The sequence below is a fragment of the Schistocerca cancellata genome, chromosome 1 (genome assembly GCF_023864275.1).
Source record: "Schistocerca cancellata isolate TAMUIC-IGC-003103 chromosome 1, iqSchCanc2.1, whole genome shotgun sequence".
Lineage (NCBI taxonomy): Eukaryota > Metazoa > Arthropoda > Insecta > Orthoptera > Acrididae > Schistocerca > Schistocerca cancellata.
This window is the reverse complement of record NC_064626.1, coordinates 809,096,630-809,118,967: the sequence shown is the minus strand read 5'-3', so window position 1 is coordinate 809,118,967 and position 22,338 is coordinate 809,096,630.

Genomic DNA, 22,338 nt, shown 5'->3' with positions numbered 1-22,338 from the left:
TCACCTTTATTTCAGGTTTAGATCTAAAATCTCTAATGTTATCTTAAATTGCAATGCAATGTAATTCGAGTGTGAAGTTCAGAATATCTTCCAGTAGTTGCTTTGTCACTACTTTGTGAGTGAAGTGGAACCACGTGTTGAAGATCCGTAACTCTAACTAAGATCCTCAATCTTAAATGCGAATGTGTGTGAGATTATAACGTCTCGTCTTGACAATATTTTTCAATATAGCAACTTTTCTTTATGTTCAACCCACGTGGGGTGTACTTTGTGAGACCGGTACCACGAGCTTATACAATTGTTTGACCCATCAGGTTAATAGTAAGACGATAGTAACCAGTTCGAGGTTTTTCTTTTGTAAATTGCGTTTCGATGTAATTTATTTTAATCATCAAAATTATTGTGGAGTTATGCTCTTTGTGTAAACCAAGTTGACCACGTGAAGCATGTGGTGTAATCATCAAAGCAGCCCTCAGCTTTTCTTTTCGGGAAGATTTCACACATGTGTAATGTTGATGCATTAATTTGTTCTGAAAGTGGTGCTGGTATTCAAGACAATAAAAGCGGGTTAAAAGCTGTGAGCTATCTGGGGAAGTTAACATTGCATTACTGAGCAACTGTTTCACCAGGTATCCAGTCTAGCTTACCAAATTCCCAACCAGACTAACATTAATTATAATCTTTTAATAGTCATCTTACGACAACCGGTATATATATATATATATATATATATATATATATATATATATATATATATATATATATATATATAAAGATAATTTAAATAAAAAGAAGTAAATCAGTTTATATTTTGACATTTATTTTAACATTGATCATTGTTCCGTTAAAATTTCAGCATATTAAACTTGATTCATTACTTCATAACTAAACTGGTGTCTTATTTAGGAGTGTGAAAATGTGAGTATGTAATCTTACGGAACACATCAAATATGGAGCCAAAATTGGGAGACTGCATACAACACTGCATTCATAAAATAACACACGAAGAACGTTGAAACATATGCAAGAGGAAATTAACCACAACCAACCAATTCAATTTTCACCCAAAGATGTTACGTTCGTAGCGCAATCCTGTCCGTCATGAAATTACCACACACTGGCATACTAAATTCATACTAACTCTCTGTGAAATCTTCGGATAGTACCATACTAAGAATAGAAACCTCTTTGCTTTTAGAAAGCATAGCTACCTGTTCTGACGTTGGTGCTACTGTTCTCTAGCAGGCAGGCTTGTCTGCTACCATCAAGCATGCAACTAGAAATACATTTGCTCATTCATCCTTTCACACAGAAGGGAAGGGGGATGACAGTATCTTATCATATACAGTATATAAAAGAAAGCGGATGTAGGTTCCGTATGAGACTGTGTGACATGAATTACAGATAAACTGTGTTTTAACGTGTAGTAGTGTGACACGTTCCACTGCTCAGTCTCCTCCCTGATAGAGTCAGAAACACCACAGTAAATTTAGAAGTGGAATGTTTGCCGTAAATGACAACAGATTTAAGAAATTAACATGAGAGGAATCCAACAGAGACCTTTCAATGTACTTGTTCCTGCTCATAGCAGTAAGGTCTTGGTCTTGCTCTTCAGTTTTTACTCTCACACATCTCTACAATAGGAAATTAACAACTACTTGATGCCTTACATTCTAAAAAAATATGCAGAAATAGGGTAAATGTTACCAGCGTTCTGTTCTATCTCTGTTTCTGCATATACGACGTCAAACATCACATCATAATTGCATCACGGGTCAAAATCGATGTCCAGCAGTATCGGTGGCTTCAATCCACTCGACATCTGAAATAGCTGCGTACAGAAACTCGCTCTCTCTCTCTCTCTCTCTTACACACACACACACACACACACACACACACACACACACACACACACACACACACAATTCACACAACTGTCTCAATAGCTGCTTTGTCGCAGATGAAACTCAGTCAGCGGTTTCCTATAGCGGTTCGAAAAATCATGTAAACAATAATTGTACTGTACTTTTTTGAGTCTATACCAGTGGGGAATTTCAGTTTTACACCTCACAAATTCGTCCTTTATGTTGTTCACAAGTTTGTCCTTTATGTAGTTGGGCATGTAGAATGATCAGCCAAGGAAAGCTGAAGTCTACGGCGTTCGTTGATATCCGATACTTGGCATTGTGCTCTTGAAGCAATAGAACCGCTGCCGCATCATATTTACGGTCTGCTCTTTCTGAAGGCATCGGGACGGTGATGTTACTGAAATCTGTTCAGAGAAAGCTTCAAGAGGAGGGGAACTTAATTTATTTATTTAAGCTGCTCTGATTAGGACTATCACGCCCTCTCTTACGTCGAACCAAGGTTTCACATGTACAGTAACTTTTTACGTGATACGTACCTAATAAATAACAATTTTAATATGAAAAATAGTATTACAATGATTTGACTATCTGAAGTAGCATTGCGAGTAAATAATACAGTATTGGTAAAGTTTATACCGGCAGCACTTGTATTACTGCAACTGCTGCCACTGATTGTGAGAACAGTGTTAAAAATAATAATAATAGTAACAATAATAATAATGATAGCAATAATGTTAGTGGCAGACTTAAAAAGAATTTATATTTGTACAAAAAAGGAAAGGAAATTTGAGGAGACTGCATTAGCTAAGAATACTGGGGAATGAGGAAGACCCGTTTGGAACGATGGATGTAACGAGCGTGTACACGGACAATGGTAATCCTTATTGTTGCGTTAGTATGTATGTCATTAACTGTCTTCTGAAGCTGGAGATGTTATTCAGTTCTCTAACGTAATGTGGGAGATTATTCCAGAGACGGGTTCTTGCCGCTAAGAAGGACATCAAGGAATTCCTTAAACGATGGACTAGGACAGAAAGGCTTTTGCTCTGATGGAAACAGATGTTTCTGCCATGTTGTTCAGACAAGAGCGTTGAGGACGAGGAGAGATATGAGATACAGTGTTCGTTGATAAGATAGCAGAGAAGACATAGGGTATGGAAATCTCTGCTCTTGTCAGCACGCAGCCAGGATAGTCGTGCATTATAATGCTAAAACATGATCAAAGAGTCGAACATAACAGAGATAACGAACACAGGCATTCAGAACCAGGTACAGGCGCCGTGAGTTTTGCTGAGAATGGCCTTGCAGGATAACATCGCTGTAATCAATAAATGTAGATATAACAGTTTGTACAGGTTTCTTTTTAGGATCGGGAGGAAAAAGCCTTTTATATTTTTATTGGGTATGGGATAATAATAATAATAATAATGTCACGTGACGAGGGCCTCCCGTCGGGTAGACCGCTCGCCTGGTGCAAGTCTTTCGATTTGATGCCACTTCGGCGACTTGCGCGTCGATGGGGATGAAATGATGATGATGAGGACAACACAACACCCAGTCCCTGAGCGGAGAAAATCTCCGACCCAGCCGAGAATCGAACCCGGGCCCGTAGGATTGATAGTCTGTCGCGCTGACCACTCAGCTACTGGGGGCGGACAAAGTATGGGAAGATGCTGATACCTTCTTGCACATTGCAGTTATGTGCTCAGTCCAGTTTAGACTCTCATCTGTTATTACTCTTAGACTATTTTCTGAAGGAGGGATGTTTATATTTGTCCCGTTTGGGATTACAGATGGTAGGTATTTCAAATATTTCTGGCTAATAAGCCTGGAATAACCAGTCAGTACAGCTTGGGTTTTGGATGGGTTTATCTTTAACCCTATATCCCGTGCTCATTTTGAGAGTGCACGCAGGCCGGTATTGATATTCTCAATAGCTGTCTTCAGGTTTACTGGTTTTGCACTTAGATATAACTGGAGGTCATCAGAATACATATGGTATTTGTAGTAGGACGAAACTGATGACATATCATTGACTTACAATGAAAAGAGGACCTAATACCGGACCCCAGGGAACGTCTGATATTACTTACTTCCGTTGTGACTTTATGGTGTCGGACATGACACATTGCTGGCGAGACGTCAGATATGAGCGAACCCATTGCACTGCACTTGATGGTAAATTTGGGCTGCCAAGTTTGGCAAGTAAAATGTCGAAGTCGGCAGTGTCAGAGGCTTTGCTGAAGTCGAAGAAGCACATCATTATCGCCTCTTGGGCATCCTTGGCAAGCTTCAGGTTACCTGTCACCTTTATGAAGGCAGATGTTGCACTGCGATGTTTACAGAAACCTGACTGGTATTCGTCTAGTAGGTTGTTTATTGTTAGATGATTTGTTCGCTGATAATGAACTATACGGGATGAGTCTCGTAAGATGTAACACACCCTTTATTTCGTGAACGGCTACACATATCGAAAAGCGGTTTTCGGAATATGTTTGGCGTAGTGGAGCACATTTGTTTTTGTTTGGTTATTGTTTTTGGCGTTCCTGTCAACTGAGACATTGAAGTAAGCACATTGTTTATAAATGGAATCGTATACTTTTTATAACTGCATTCAATAGCTCTTGAGACGCCAATTACAGTGATACAGCGTTTGTTAATGTTGACGTTGAAATCTGTCTAGAAATGTCCTAGAATGTGAGGGCACAGTAACCAGAAACGACATTTTCAGTGCAAACACTGTCAAGCAGGCGTCTCGGACGAGGCTGCGTAGTTGTATACAGTAAGGTAGGCCTGCGCTACGAGAATGAAGCATTATTTCCCCTTGAACCTATTTACGATCTAGATGCATATTCACCCACGAATGTTGTGTATGGGAATACGAGATAGGCTAGAGTCTACTGTATCAGAAAGGGATTAGGAAAACTATTACACATTTGTACATCCCTCCAGATTTACGTGCGCTGAAACAGAGAAATCGGCTGTTCATCCTTCAAAAATAAAGATGTCTTATACGCTGCAAACAGCAACTACTGTATTAAATGTTGTGGACTGACAAGACAGCCAGTCCACAGTGACGGGTAACCGAAAGGCACGCGTACACACACGCCGGCTGGCGTGAGGTCTGAAACAGGATACTTTATGAATGCTATAAAGAAAAGTACGTAGCTGCGTTAATACTTAACTTTAATTCATCCTTGTGGTACATCGCTATTGTTAATACAAGTGAGACTCTCTCCAGATATGGTTAATGGCGCCTTGCTAGAAGGCTTCGTCAGTGTAGTCACTAGCAATGTCGTCGTACAACTGGGGACGAGTGCTAGCACGTCTCTCTAGACCTGCCGTGTGGTGGCGCTCGGTCTGCAAATACTGACTGTGGCGACACGTGGGTCCGACATGTACTAAGGGACCGCGGCCGATTTAAAGCTACCACCTAGCAAGTGTGGTGTCTGGCGGTGACACCACATTAAATATCTAAATCTTAGAAGGAAGGTTTGACCTGTCTCTTCCTGTATGTGGCTGTGTGCTTCTTAGAGGTAAAATATATGCTATCGGACAACTGTCTCTACCTACACTGCTCTATATTATATGTTGTGAGATACATTCTTTGAATTAAATATTTTATTAATAATACTTTGGTGACCACCTGTACACCGCAAAATACATATTATTCTTAATGAAACGTCGTTTCATGTTAAACGCAAGCGCGTAATGACAGTGTTATCAGATATGAGCCATACACGCGTTCAACTTATTTGACAATTGACATTTCAATGCAGTTTCGAAAGTAAACCATTTACTAACAGTGGTTTGGTAACCATCCAGATCACGCAACATAAACTTTGCCTAAAAAAAATTTTATTTCATTTAAGCATCCGGCCGGAGTAGCTGAGCGGTTCTAGGCGCTACAGTCTGGAACCACGCGACCGCTATGGTCGCAGGTTCGAATCCTGCCTCGGGCATGGATGTGTGTGATGTCCTTAGGTTAGTTAGGTTTAAGTTGTTCTAAGTTCTAGGGAACTGATGACCTCAGATGTTAAGTCCCATAGTGCTCAGAACAATTTGAACCATAGACTGCCTTTTTGAGTGCTCCCCAAAGAAAGAAATAAAGAGGAGTTGAACTGGGGGACCTCGCAGGCCAATTTGACAACAGAATTTTGTCCTGTCCAACGTCCAGGAAAATTCTTATTTAGTATTTGCGTTGCAACGCGGGACGAGTGAGCTGGACAACCGTCGTGTTGCAGCTACATTGACTGTCGAATATCTAATGGTACATCTTGCAGAAGAACCGGTAGAATATTGGTAATAAAGTTTGCGTACATATGTCCATTTAGAACGCCTGAGATGGTTTCCAAAATGTAATTCCCAATGATGCCGGACGCTGCAAGGCCGTTGATGTTGCATCTGACGAAGCCAGTGTGGATTTTCGGCTGCGCAGTAGTGCATGTAATGCAAAATTTACATTAGCGTAGCTAGTAAACGTTGCTTTATCGGTAAAGAGCACACGCGGGAAAAACGTAGGATCGTCTCTCAGTTGCTGAAGGGCAAACAGACATAGTACCGTACGACGTACGAAATTACGGTCGTTGAGTGCGTGATGTAGAGACACATGACAGGGATGTGAATGACATTCGTCTGCCTGATTCCACATTCCTTGGCAACATGTCTCGTACCACTGTGTGGTTTCATTAGCCTCGTAGCCTCCTTGTCAGTTGCAGTCTTCTTTCTCGTCCTCTTTTTGACGTTCAAGCAGCCTGTCCGCACTAGCGTCTTAATAATTCGTGCAATTGCCTAGGGTATCGGACATTGGTGATGAGGATAGATAGCCCTACACCGCTATACTGTTTTTACAGCATTCCTTTTACATTCGCCATATAAAAGTTCTATATCCAACTGTGGCCTGTATTTGAAGAAGTGTCATGATGATCTCTTCATTGGCAAAAGATTCCGGAATTGCCCCCATTCGGATCTCCGGGAGGGGACTGCCAAGGGGGAGGTTACCATGAGAAAAAGATTGAATAATCAACGAAAGGATAACGTTCTACGAGTCGGGGCGTGGAATGTCAGAAGCTTGAACGTGGTAGGGAAACTAGAAAATCTGAAAAGGGAAATGCAAAGGCTCAATCCAGATATAGTAGGGGTCAGTGAAGTGAAGTGGAAGCAAGACAAGGATTTCTGGTCAGATGAGTATCGGGTAATATCAACAGCAGCAGAAAATGGTATAACAGGTGTAGGATTCGTTATGAATAGGAAGGTAGGGCAGAGGGTGTGTTACTGTGAACAGTTCAGTGACCGGGTTGTTCTAATCTGAATCGACAGCAGACCAACACTGACAACGATAGTTCAGGTATACATGCCGACGTCGCAAGCTGAAGATGAACAGATAGAGAAAGTGTATGAGGATATTGAAAGGGTAATGTAGTATGTAAAGGGGGAGGAAAATCTAGTAGTCATGGGCGACTGGAATGCAGTTGCGGGGAAGGAGTAGAAGAAAAGGTTACAGGAGAATATGGGCTTGGGACAAGGAATGAAAGAGGAGAAAGACTAATTGAGTTCTGTAACAAGTTTCAGCTAGTAATAGCGAATACCCTGTTCAAGAATCACAAGAGGAGGAGGTATACTTGGAAAAGGCCGGGAGATACGGGAAGATTTCAATTAGATTACATCATCGTCAGACAGAGATTCCGAAATCAGATACTGGATTGTAAGGCGTACCCGGGAGCAGATATAGACTCAGATCACAATATAGTAGTGATGAAGAGTAGGCTGAAGTTCAAGTGGGATACGGAAGTACTAAGGAATGACGAGATACGCTTGAAGTTCTCTAACGCTATAGATACAGCAATAAGGAATAGCGCAGTAGGCAGTACAGTTGAAGAGGAATGGACATCTCTAAACAGGGCCATTACAGAAGTTGGGAAGGAAAACATAGGTACAAAGAAGGTAGCTGCGAAGAAACCATGGGTAACAGAAGAAATACTTCAGTTGATTGATGAAAGGAGGAAGTATAAACATGTTCCGGGAAAATCAGGAATACAGAAATACAAGTCGCTGAGGAATGAAATAAATAGGAACTGCAGGGAAACTAAGACGACATGGCTGCAGGAAAAATGTGAAGACATCGAAAAAGATATGATTGTCGGAAGGACAGACTCAGCATACAGGAAAGTCAAAACAACCTTTGGTGACATTAAAAGCAACGGTGGTAACATTAAGAGTGCAACGGGAATTCCACTGTTAAATGCAGAGGAGAGAAGAGATAGGTGGAAAGAATACATTGAAAGCCTCTATGAGGGTGAAGATTTGTCTGATGTGATAGAAGAAGAAACAGGAGACGATTTAGAAGAGATAGGGAATCCAGTATTAGAATCGGAATTTAAAAGAGCTTTGGAGGACTTACGGTCAAATAAGGCAGAAGGGATAGATAACATTCCATTAGAATTTCTAAAATCATTGGGGGAAGTGGCAACAAAACGACTATTCATGTTGGTGTGTAGAATATATGAGTCTGGCGATATACCATCTGACTTTCGGAAAAGCATCATCCACACAATTCCGAAGAAGGCAAGAGCTGACAAGTGCGAGAATTATCGCACAATCACCTTAACAGCTCATGCATCGAAGCTGCTTACAAGAATAATATACAGAAGAATGGAAAAGAAAATTGAGAATGCGCTAGGTGACGATCAGTTTGGCTTTAGGAAAAGTAAAGGGACGAGAGAGGCAATTCTGACGTTACGGCTTGTAAGCGGTCTCTCCGCGATATTTTCAGAAATTTTATAAATTATATAACTCAGTACATATCTCGAAATATCTCTTCTTATCTTACTGATTATCAATGCAAATTAATTTCAAGCCCAATTATTCCTTGGAGCGTCCATTTACTCCATGGAATAGCTTCTCTGCTATCTATGTTTTCTCTTATGAAAAGAATAGGGACTTCTTGCCGATTAGTCGTGAAAGAAGGAGGATGTATATGTATGGTTTGTTGAGCTAGTCGCCATTTTGATGAGATTCTGTTTGAGAAGGAATTTAATACATGAACTAAACTAAAGTAAGTGTGTTCGCGTATTATTTAACTGATTATTATTGACAGTGTCTGCTTACTACGCTGTGTTGCACGGGATCAGTGGGGAACGTCTGATTTACACCGGACGAACCTGCCGTTTTGTATGCTCAAGATATCCAGTTATTTCAAATAAATAGGCTAACACGGTCTTACCAGCAGATCTCCGGTCTTCCCCATGTGATCACCGAAAGTTAATAATTATTACAAATGTTTCCAGGAGATCGACTGACAATTTTCGTCGCACCGAGACTTCGAAATTGCTTCACTGCCTTATGGAATTTAAGTTAAGTTCAATTTAATCAGGATAGAACAGTATTGAACTGTGTGAATGTGATAAGCCTGCTTTGTCAATGAAAATTCCCTTAATATACGCATGTTTTTACTATCCTGATCAGGGAAGCTAAATCAGGCCGGTGTGAGAGAGGTTAGCTATTCCATGGAGTAAATGGACGCTCCAAGGAATAATTGGGCTTGAAACTACTTTGCATTGATAATCAGTAAAATAAGAAGAGATATTTCTAGATATGTACTGAGTTATATAATTTATAAAATTTCCGAAAATATCGCGGGGAGACAGCTGCAAGAGACATTACAGGCTAATAATGGAAGCAAGGCTAAAAAAAAATCAAGACACTTTCATAGGATTTGTCGACCTGGAAAAAGCGTTCGACAATATAAAATGGTGCAAGCTGTTCGAAATTCTGAAAAAAGTAGGGGTAAGCTATAGGGAGAGACGGGTCATATACAATATGTACAACAACCAAGAGGGAATAATAAGAGTGGACGATCAAGAACGAAGTGCTCGTATTAAGAAGGGTGTAAGACAAGGCTGTAGCCTTTCGCCCCTACTCTTCAATCTGTACATCAAGGAAGCAATGATGGAAATAAAAGAAAGGTTCAGGAGTGGAATTAAAATACAAGGTGAAAGGATATCAATGATACGATTCGCTGATCACATTGCTATCCTGAGTGAAAGTGAAGAAGAATTAAATGATCTGCTGAACGGAATGAACAGTCTAATGAGTACACAGTATGGTTTGAGAGTAAGTCGGAGAAAGACGAAGGTAATGAGAAGTAGTAGAAATGAGAACAGCGAGAAACTTAACATCAGGATTGATGGTCACGAAGTCAATGAAGTTAAGGAATTCTGCTACCTAGGCAGTAAAATAACCAATGACGGACGGAGCAAGGAGGACATCAAAAGCAGACTCGCTATGGCAAAAAAGGCATTTCTGGCCAAGAGAAGTCTACTAATATCAAATACCGGCCTTAATTTGAGGAAGAAATTTCTGAGGATGTACGCCTGGAGTACAGCATTGTATGGTAGTGAAACATGGACTGTGGGAAAACCGGAACAGAAGAGAATCGAAGCATTTGAGATGTGGTGCTATAGACGAATGTTGAAAATTAGGTGGACTGATAAGGTAAGGAATGAGGAAGTTCTACGCAGAATCGGAGAGGAAAGGAATATGTGGAAAACACTGATAAGGAGAAGGGATAGGATGATAGGACATCTGCTAAGACATGAGGGAATGACTTCCATGGTACTAGAGGGAGCTGTAGAGGGCAAAAACTGTAGAGGAAGACAGAGGTTGGAATACGTCAAGCAAATAATTGAGGACGTAGGTTGCAAGTGCTACTCTGAGATGAAGAGGTTAGCACAGGAAAGGAATTCGTGGCGGGCCGCATCAAACCAGTCAGTAGACTGATGACAAAAAAAAAAAAAAATCCAACTTCTCCTCATTAGTGTACACGCAAATGTGTATACATTTTGACATGCTTAGCGCGAGTGCTCTGCTTGCGGTGTTTGCGCTGCAAATGCTCTGATTCCAGCCACCGTGCTCTCAAATTTCGGAACATTTCTTAAATCTTTTTACACACCCTATATCAATGTAACTGTCTTCTTAAGAGCTATCGAATGCAGTTATAAAAAGTATACGATTCCATTTAAAAATACGTACCTGCTTCAATATTTCCGTTGATAGCAGCGCTATAAACATTAACCTGACAGAAACATACGTGCCCCTCGACGCTGTAACAGTTGCCGAAAACCGTGTTTCTATATGTGTAACCGTTCACGAAATAAAAGGGGTGTTACATCTTACGTGACTCGCCTGTTTACTTGTATTCTAAGTGAATGGACAGTGCAGGAAGAATGCAAGTAGGTCGGTAATCAGAGAGTGCTTTAGCAACGTCCTTTTTAGATTGTGGATAACTAGTCCCTCTTTGCACACCTCAGCGGAAACACTTGTGGTTAAAGGATGGTTGAAGATATCTGTAATAGTGGGCGGTAGGGGTCAATAATAAGCTTCGTCATTGAGACTGTGATGCCATCGTGTCCAGCAGATGCTGATTTGATACGCATGATGGCTTTTTTGACGGTATTGCAAGTAACATGCTTTAGATAGACCTTTTTGTAGCTACAGTCGTTTAACCCCATGAAGTAATCAATGAATCTCTGTTTCGTTTGTGGCTCAGTTGTGCTTGTAGTCTGTAGGTAATGTAACTTAGCGGTTCAGTTCTTCACCTGGGACAATGGGATCAGTTGCAGCTTTTACTTCGCCTATACCGGTTTTTCCACACGTAGCTAGTCTATTTCTATTGTTGGTTAATGTACATGCATGCCTGAGTTTTGCACTTCTCACAGCTTGACTGTCTCTGTTCCGCTTCTGCTTGTAACCAATATGGTTTTTAAGGTGTAGGGCGCAGTCTGTACGCCTGATATGCAGTGTCTCTGAGATTCATGAGCTGTTTCAGTTCTTCAGTTAGCAAAGTTGCAGGATTCCTACTTACTGTTCCGGTCTTTAGAGGAGCATATTTGTTGTACAACTGAGTATGTTTCTAGTTTGTGTCCAAGAAGGGTGTACAAGACGTCTCCCAAACTATTAATTGCGCCTCAGCTGCAAGTGCAGATAGATTAATGTGTTTGAAGTTTCGGTTTGTAGTCAGTTGTAGTTTCTTTCTGGGACATTCAAGCAAGTACATTATAAAAATTATGCCATTGCAGATATTTGGGAGGTACGAATTACTCTTTTGTATATACACTCCTGGAAATGGAAAAAAGAACACATTGACACCGGTGTGTCAGACCCACCATACTTGCTCCGGACACTGCGAGAGGGCTGTACAAGCAATGATCACACGCACGGCACAGCGGACACACCAGGAACCGCGGTGTTGGCCGTCGAATGGCGCTAGCTGCGCAGCATTTGTGCACCGCCGCCGTCAGTGTCAGCCAGTTTGCCGTGGCATACGGAGCTCCATCGCAGTCTTTAACACTGGTAGCATGCCGCGACAGCGTGGACGTGAACCGTATGTGCAGTTGACGGACTTTGAGCGAGGGCGTATAGTGGGCATGCGGGAGGCCGGGTGGACGTACCGCCGAATTGCTCAACACGTGGGGCGTGAGGTCTCCACAGTACATCGATGTTGTCGCCAGTGGTCGGCGGAAGGTGCACGTGCCCGTCGACCTGGGACCAGACCGCAGCGACGCACGGATGCACGCCAAGACCGTAGGATCCTACGCAGTGCCGTAGGGGACCGCACCGCCACTTCCCAGCAAATTAGGGACACTGTTGCTCCTGGGGTATCGGCGAGGACCATTCGCAACCGTCTCCATGAAGCTGGGCTACGATCACGCACACCGTTAGGCCGTCTTCCGCTCACGCTCCAACATCGTGCAGCCCGCCTCCAGTGGTGTCGCGACAGGCGTGAATGGAGGGACGAATGGAGACGTGTCGTCTTCAGCGATGAGAGTCGCTTCTGCCTTGGTGCCAATGATGGTCGTATGCGTGTTTGGCGCCGTGCAGGTGAGCGCCACAATCAGGACTGCATACGACCGAGGCACACAGGGTCAACACCCGGCATCATGGTGTGGGGAGCGATCTCCTACACTGCCCGTACACCACTGGTGATCGTCGAGGGGACACTGAATAGTGCACGGTACATCCAAACCGTCATCGAACCCATCGTTCTACCATTCCTAGACCGGCAAGGGAACTTGCTGTTCCAACAGGACAATGCACGTCCGCATGTATGCTCTAGAAGGTGTAAGTCAACTACCCTGGCCAGCAAGATCTCCGGATCTGTCCCCCATTGAGCATGTTTGGGACTGGATGAAGCGTCGTCTCACGCGGTCTGCACGTCCAGCACGAACGCTGGTCCAACTGAGGTGCCAGGTGGAAATGGCATGGCAAGCCGTTCCACAGGACTACATCCAGCATCTCTACGATCGTCTCCATGGGAGAATAGCAGCCTGCATTGCTGCGAAAGGTGGATATACACTGTACTAGTGCCGACATTGTGCATGCTCTGTTGCCTGTGTCTATGTGCCTGTGGTTCTGTCAGTGTGATCATGTGATGTATCTGACCCCAGGAATGTGTCAATAAAGTTTCCCCTTCCTGGGACATTGAATTCACGGTGTTCTTATTTCAATTTCCAGGAGTGTACATATGAGAGTGTGACTTCTGTTCGCATGATGGGTAGGAGTAACCTGAGGTAGCGACACGTTTGAAGAAGAAATCATCCACTTAAATTTCACGCTGGGAGGACTACCGTGTACAAAATTTACGTTTCAATCACTAACTGTAATTATATGCTCGCATTTCAATTCGAGACTTGAAAGAGCAATTTCGAACCAGGCAAACCTGGTTACATTAAGAGGTTTATCTAGGACACATATCAGACATTTTCTGTCATGGGATTTGATCTTTATGAACATATTCCACTTGTTTATCTACATTATTGTTGGAAGTGTGTACTACAGTAGACAACAAATAAGAGTTTATATATGCCTCTACTACACCCCCTCGTCAGTTACATCTTTAGTGTCTTAGAAAGGTGTAACCATCTAGATTTACCGAATCCGTGAGAATACTTGGTTTGAGCCAGGCCTCTGACAGAAGTGTTACATGGATGTCTATGTGTTGGAATAAATGACTGAATTCGTCGAGATGAGTTTCCATAAACTGGATATTTGCGTGTGGAATATGGAGCTTAGAATGTTTGGGTGTAAAACCAGCTAGGGGGGCAACAAAGCATAGCGGAACGCTCTGAGGTTGGAGACTGCAGGTTCACAGAAGCGAAAGTGGCAGGTATCTTCAGGTGGAAGGGTGGTTTTGTGGCGAAGGCAAGTAGGCTTTGCAGCAGTCGTTAGATAGCCGACGGTGACGTGAAAAGAAACTCTCTAAAGAGAGATAGAATAATCTGTGCACAATAATACTGAAAGCAATACAAACGGAATAAAAACAGATAGTACTGTTACTGGTTCTAATGATGGGTAACAACAATAATATGGCAATAAATTCCTATATAAAACTGAAAGAAAGACAGTAAGGTAATCGTCTGAATCAGAGCCCTATGAGAACAGTGAAGTAATAGTGAAATAATGAACTATATTGGTTTTGGATGTATGAAAACTGAACAGAAAGTCCGCATCTCGTGGTCGTGCGGTAGCGTTCTCGCTTCCCACGCCCGGGTTCCCGGGTTCGATTCCCAGCGGGGTCAGGGATTTTCCCTGCCTCGTGATGACTGGGTGTTGTGTGCTGTCCTTAGGTTAGTTAGGTTTAACTAGTTCTAAGTTCTAGGGGACTGATGACCACAGATGTTAAGTCCCATAGTGCTCAGAGCCATTTGAACTGAACAGAAAATTTATAATTAGTTCAAAAATGTGTGTGTGAATTCCTAAGGGACCAAACTGATTAGGTCATCAGTCCCTAGACTTACACACTAGCCGGCCGGAGTGGCCATGCGGTTCTAAGCGCTACAGTCTGGAGCCGAGCGACTACTACGGTCGCAGGTTCGAATCCTGCCTCGGGCATGGATGTCTGTGATGTCCTTAGGTTAGTTAGGTTTAATTAGTTCTAAGTTCTAGGCGACTGATGACCTCAGAAGTTAAGTCGCATAGTGCTCAGAGCCATTTGAGCCATTTTTTTGAACTTACACACTACTTAAACTAACATATGCTAAGAACAACACAGCCACCCATGCCCGAGGGAGGACTCGAACCTCCTGCGGGAGGGGCCGAGCAGTCCGTGACATGACACCTCAAACCGCATGGCCTCTCCGCGCGGCTAATACTATAAGTAAACCTAAACAAATAAATGATTATAACAGGATACTTTTTAAGGAAAGTATTACAAAATAAATTGTTTCTTTACAAAATAAAGACACAAAAATAAACATAAGAACTAGAGCCAGCAGGATTTGACATGTTTTCAGCTGCTAAATCACAGACGTTGGAGTTCATCTGCATTGCAGACTGATCTTTTGCTATTTTCGGTCTTCACCATTATCCTTCCATCGTCTTCCCATACATTTTGTAGCCCATATCTTAAGATCGCACTGATCGGTATCTTTAGTCTTTCAGAGATGAGATCCTCGCGTATTGTCAGACCTGACTTGGCAAATTTCTTCTTCGCTCTGAAGATTTCAGACTTTTTCCTATACGACACAAACTTCACTATTATAGACCTTGTGGTGGCACATAAGGCTGTTTACAAACGGAAGTCAGCTGCCAATTACCTGGCAAGGATTGCACATCTTGTTACATATGTATCAGGACCACCAACGATGAAAATTCTATACACAATCTTACGCTTAAGTAGAATGTTTGCGTCTATTGAGAACTGAGAGAACATAATATTCATTCAGTACCAAGCAATACATTAGGAAAAGTTTTAGAGTTCAAGATACTGTTGCTCCTTCAAGGACCTTCACTTTCCATATTTCAGCAGTGTAATTGCCAACCATCATAAGTAGCGAGAATTTGCAAATCTTCTCCAAAGAGCAGCTGGTAACACTGCTTCCCCTCTTGTGCATTCGCCTGACATTTTCTCTATCGTGTGTCTTGGGATGTGGCTGTGTAAACAGCAGACTTTTCTAGTACAAACACGCACTCGCATTGAGAGGTCCCAGCGACCATTTCGTTCATCCTTACGAAGAAAGGGATGTGAAATATTTTATTCATTTCATATTTGATTCGGACTATAAAGCTTGTGACGAATCAAATGACTATTACTAGCTAAGTGCATGAATAAATTCGACAGGAAAATTTCACACTTAAAAGTAATTTTTACATCGATTCCGCACCGACCAACGTATTCCCAAGATAAAGGTCCATGAGATAAGAAGGTTTATATTATTTTCAATATCCTGGAAGCCAGTTTAATAAAATAGTTCCAAGGCGGCGGGTCTGTTGTAAAGGAAGACATGAGCTGTCAGTCTTGATTCACAGACATACTGTCACGTACGGAGACGTTTATCTTGACGATGCTAGTTTGGCGCCTCCTCGGAATGAGCAAAGTAAACACCAGGAGTCGTCTCCAGTCTCTCAGTCTGAACAACCACATGTGCGCCAGCCTCCGTAGTCAGGTTCGCAGTATAGCACTGTTTGTTTCCGGTGTAACCACACCACTGTCTCGTCAACGACGTAATTAAACTGGCGGTAGGGGGGGGGGGGCAAGTTCTGGAGCTCCATTTTGAAAAAGTATATAAGCGCGAATGGTTGATTATGGTACGTCGAAAGACTGCCGTGTATGTCAGCCTTAGGTGCAGTATGTTCTGGACTTCAGTACTGTGAGGCCAGCCATATACATTAAACACCCTATTAGAATCCAGTTGCATTTTAAGAAGGGGAACGCTAGGCGCTTGGGTTGCGATCGCGGTGACGAAACGCGTTCGGCTCTGGTTCTACTGGTAGTCCACCGACTACTCATTCAGGCGTGTGTGCAAAGCAACGCGCTCGCGACCTCATACTTAGTCTCTCTCTCATGGCTCCTTAATTGTTGGTGTATTTCCCAGTGATTAGTTCTCTCTTAATACCTTGAGTCTTTTCCGTTAAGGCTGGACGATCTCTCACTGTTATTTCCTTGTGTAATTAAGATATTTTTCCCACGGATAACTTGCTTACGCCAGTAATACTAAAGAATTGTGGATTCTTGGTTTTTCTCCTCATTGTGAAGGCTGTTTCGCTTACTCCCATGTTCTTAAGAGTAGCATACAGATATTAATTCGATTTCAGTATCTCCGAAGCCCTTCTCCAAACCTCAATAATTTAATTACGCTTCAACTGATACACTTGTTTCAGCTGATTGATGGAACCATTTTAACCGCCGTAGGCTGCCAGTTTTATTTCTTTAATGCACCGTGCATATAAATTATATTACTGGCGAGTTTTAGCCTTAGGCCATTATCAAATGTCTGCAATGTAATACCCAGTGGACTTATAATAGGTAAGACGTATTACTGGATAACGTCACGATTGCGTGTTAGAATTGTTGTTAAATTATTTACTTGATATTGGTGACGTGTTTGTCAGATTTAAAAATGTTGTATCTTGTTATGTGGGGACAGACAGGTTCCCAGAAACACACATGTCGAATGTTACAGATATGATCTTGCACATACCAATCAGCTTACAAGAACCAATTTCACAACATGACTTGTAGACAAAAACCTTACTAAGCGGTAGCTTACAAGCCCTTGCACATTCGTTTAGCAGCATACCCGTCTACTTTTCCGCACTCATTCATACACGTCGTCGTCGTCGGCGGCGGCTGATACTCGTATCCGTGTTTTCGTTTCTCTCCTAGGATTTCCTTTGTCACTGTTCAAGCGTGGAAATGCCTTTGACGGCTTAGTAGTCCAATCCTAGCACGGAACATGCGACCACAGAAATTGCAAATGATGGAAGGTGGAGGACGTGGCAGGGCCTCGAGGGGTTTGCGCCTCTGCCGTTTGTCATTCTCCAGTCTTCGACGTTCCCGCTCAAAGTTCTGAAGAGCATTTGAGGTCGTTAAGCGCCAGCGACTGCGATCTTCTGCTATGGTGGACCAGTTACTCGGAACGACGTTCAAGGTTTTTATATTTTTCTTATACTGATCCTTAAAGCGTTTACGAGGGGCACCTCGTAGCCTTTTACCTGTGCTCACTTCACTATACATTATTTGACGTGGAAGTCTGTCAGCCCTCATCCGCCGGACATGCCCAACCCTTCTTAATTGGTGCCCAATAATGAGAGCTTCTATACTATTCATTTACGCTTTCTAAAGAGCGGTGGTATTTGCTATAAAGTTATCCGATTTTATGTTCTTAGTTTCTGCTGCTTGAAGCGTCCTAGTTTCTTCAGATCGCGTCGGTATAATGTCCAGGTTTCGCAACCATAGAGCAGCGCTGAGTTGACAACAGCTTTATATACCATCCGTTTGGTGTATAGTGTTAGGTCTTTATTCAGGAAGACACGTTTTCTGAGACGACCAAATGCTACATGGGCAGCACGTATTCTTTCTCCACGTCTTTTTCAGATAACAATATGCTTCCCAGATAAAGGAAATGGTTCACTTGTTCCAAGGGTGTATCAGAAATGGATGTGCTGAAATCGGGAAGGGAAGAGCCAGGAGCTGGCTGTACGAACACCTTTGTCTTCTGAATGTTGATGGAAAGACCAGATCGTTTGTATGCATTGCTGAAACAATTAACAGACTGCTGCATCTCTGCAGGTGAATGAGCTGGAGAGGCACTGCCGTCAGTATACTGCAGCTCTGTTACTCGAGTGGTTCAAATGGCTCAAATGGCTCTGAGCACTATGGGACTTAACATCTGTGGTCATCAGTCCCCTAGAACTTAGACCTACTTGAACCTAACTAACCTAAAGACATCACAAACATCCATGCCCGAGGCAGGATTCGAACCTGCGACCGTAGCAGTCGCGCGGTTCCGGACTGCGCGCCTAGATACACGAGTGGTACCTCTGAACTTTTTTGGGTGGAGTCTGGATTGGTTAAATAATCCTCCATCGAACCTGTACTTTTGTTCTGTCTAAGCGTTGTTTACAGATGTCTCATAAAGCGTAGCTGCCAGGTAGAAGGCAAATAATGCTGGTGCAAGAACGCATCCTTGTTTGGGCCCACTCGTTATTGGGAATTCATTAGATGTTACATCCTGGAAGATGACCTGTCCAGTCATGTCATCATGGCGAGCTTTAATCAGGTCAACAAAATGTTCAGGGCAGCCGGAATATTTTAAGACCGTCCACATGGCTTCTCTGCGAATTGTATCAAAGGCCTTTTCTAGGTCGTAAAAAACTTATAGTAAAGGCTTTTGTTTTTCTCCATACTTCTCCTGCAGTTTTCGTGCAGAGAAAATCATGTCAATCGTACCTCTTGATGGGCGAAACCCGCATTGAGATTCAGGAAGCACAGTCTCTGAAAGTGTCAGACGATTTAAAAAGATTCTGGCAAAAATTTTACCAGCGACAGAGAGCAAGGGTATTCCACGGTACTTACCACAGATGCTTCTATCGCCTTTCTTGAAGATGGTGACGGTTGTGGACTTCTTCATGTCGGCTGGTACCTTGCGGATTTCCCACATTAATAGTATGAGTGAGAAGCCTAGTTTTTAGAGCAAGCCGCCACCCTGAATAAGATCCAACGGGATGTTGTCAGGTCCAGGAGCCTTTCCTGGTTTCATATTATCGAGTACCTTGCTGAATTCTTGAAAAGTTGCAGGATCAGCCATCCAGGGATGTGGATGATGCTGTGGGACATGTTTGTGAAAGTCTCCAGCGGCTGTAGAAGTGCGGCACAACAGTGAGGTGGAGTGCTCTTTCCAACGATTTACGATGTCCTGACTTTCAGTCAGGATGGTGGTGTTGCCTGCAGCTTTCAGTGTTCCTGATGAGCGGATGGGTCCATAAAGATCTTTAATTCCAGCATAAAACCCACACAGATTCCTAGCATCGGAAAAATTTTGAAGTTGCCACCATTTGTTCTTGATTGCTCGTATTTCACTCTGACACTTCTGCTTGAGCTCTTGAAAGTGTGTTTTCTTTTCTGTGCAGGACGGATCTTGAGCAAGGGCTAGGTAAGCATCCCGCTTTGCACTGATAATGGCTTGGATTTCTTCATTGCTGTCATCAAACCAGTCACTACTCTTCCCCACACCAAAACCAATAACATTCTCTGCTGTCTCTTTGATGCTGTTCTTTAATGCGGTCCATTCTTGTTCGACGTCTGTGATTGCTGGAGTTTTGTAGAGTTGGTCTGATGTTGAATTTTCTGCGCAGTGGTTTTGAGAAGTGGGATCGAGGCTTACGATACTTTGGTAGCCTCAGACGGCTAACCATAAGTTTATGATCTGTCCAGCAGCCATCGATGTTTCGAGCTGTTTTTGTGGTGAGAATGTCTGTCTTGTCACGCTGTCGAATGATGACATAGTCTATAAGATGCCAATGTTTGGAGCGTGGGTGCATCCATCTGGTCTTATAGAGGTTAGGCAAGCGCAACTGCGTGCTGATGATGAAGAGCTCCTGCTCAGCACATAGACCAAGAAGCAACAGCCCATTTGCATTGCAGTTTCCGACCCCTTGTTTACCCATGATGTCTCTCCAAAAAGGGTTGGTCTTCCCACTCTGGCATTGAAGTCGCCCAATAGGATTAATTTATATTCAACAGGTACCTTAGAGAGAATACTGTTCATCTGGTGGTAGAGCTGATTCTTTGAATCTTCTTCGCTGTCTAAAGTAGGAGCATATGCAGAGCCGAAGATGATGAAGCTATCTGAACCAACGAGAATTCTAAGAGTCATGAGCCTTTCATTAATTGAAACAGGTGTGAGTCGACGTGCATTCACTATTTTTGTTTTTACAGGCGAGCGGTTCTAGGCGCTACAGTCTGGAACCGCGTGACCGCTACGGTCGCAGGTTCGAATCCTGCCTCGGGCATGGATGTGTGTGATGTCCTTAGGTTAGTTATGTTTAAGTAGTTCTAAGTTCTAGGGAACTGATGACCACAGAAGTCAAGTCCCATAGTGCTCAGAGCCATTTGAACCATTTTATAGCAAATCCTACACCATGTATGCGTGGTTCTCCTACATTCTTTCCTTTCCAGAAGGTAGTGTGCCATGAACTTGCCTCACTGATGTGTCCTTCACCTGATAGTCTAGTCTCACCCAAGGCAGCCATATCTATATCTAGCCTAGCTAGTTCATGGCCAATAAGAGCGGTTCACGTCCAGGAGGGTCCTGACGTTCCAGTTCTATGGTCATTATCATTTCATGCTTCTTTGGTTTCCATCCGCAGTATAAGGAGTGACCTCTGGGTGCGGATTCCCAGCCCGGTTCAAGTGTGACTTCCGATGTTTAGCCCACATTTTCTAGGGCTTTCCCCGTTCAGCGTGGGCAGCGGTCATCCCAAATAGGCCTGCCCAGTCGCAGATGCAGGACCGGATCACCGAGTCGTCACACGGATTCTCAGGGAGGCGACCATCACACACCTGTCACCAATGTGCAGGGCCAGACTAGTAGCTTCCAACGTCACCCAAAGCCTTCTACCACCGTCCTTATCCCATCGCCATTGGGCTTTAAAGAAAATAACAGGAGCAATTGCCATTTGCGTGATTTTGTTTAAGGTGGATTACAACTTGCGAGGAAGTAACCCACACAATATGATTCTGAAACAGTTATGTATGAGACACGTGACTTCAGATACCAGAACTGCAACGGACTGCCACGAGCTCAATGACGGCAGAGCGGCGTCTTTACAGCCAGTCCGTCTGGCATGACCTCTTCCACCTCCACCATCGTTAAGAACCTGGGAGATAAGATTCTTCTTCCGCTCGCTTCGCCGTTGAGTCGAGGGTAGGGTAGCAGAGAGGAAAGTGAAAGACACCCTTGGGCCTCGAAACCTAATACCCTTGGGGTTAAAAAAACCAAGAGTTGGCCAAGGGAGGCCGATAGGAAAGAAAACAGAAGAAGACATAAGTAAGTGGAAGTAATGCCAGACTTAGCTAAGGGTCCATGTGGTTCCACCCACATACTCCCAAGCCGGGAGCCCCCTGTGGGGAACTACGCTTTGTCTGGAATCTCACCAACTGACCTGTCTGGCGTGGGTGACCCTACCAGGAGCATAACTCCCACCAGCGTAGCTCAGTGGATCACTGAGACACGCAAACCTTCCCACCAACGTTAAAGCGGTAGTCCATGGAGAGGGTACACATAACTGTTGCAAATAGCAGGAAACACGCATTTCATCTTTTTTAAAAATTTGTCTTAGTTTTACATGCCAATGCTGAAAATAGCAAGGGCTCGTAAGTTACCTGTTCGTGAGGTATTTACCTACACGACGCGTTGTGAAAGTTGTTCTTGTAAGCTGATTGGTATGTGCAAGAGGATATCTGTAGCATTCGATATGTGTATGTGTAGTAACGCGTCTGTCCCCACATCACACGAAACAAAACTTTTAAATGTGATACACACATCACCAATATGTTGTAAATAATTTAAACGACAATTATAATACGCGATCTTAAAGTTATCCATTAATACGTTACCTGTTAACTGAACCTTTGGTGCTATATTGCAGACTACGATAATGGCATAAAGCTGAAAGTGGGCAGTAACGTAAT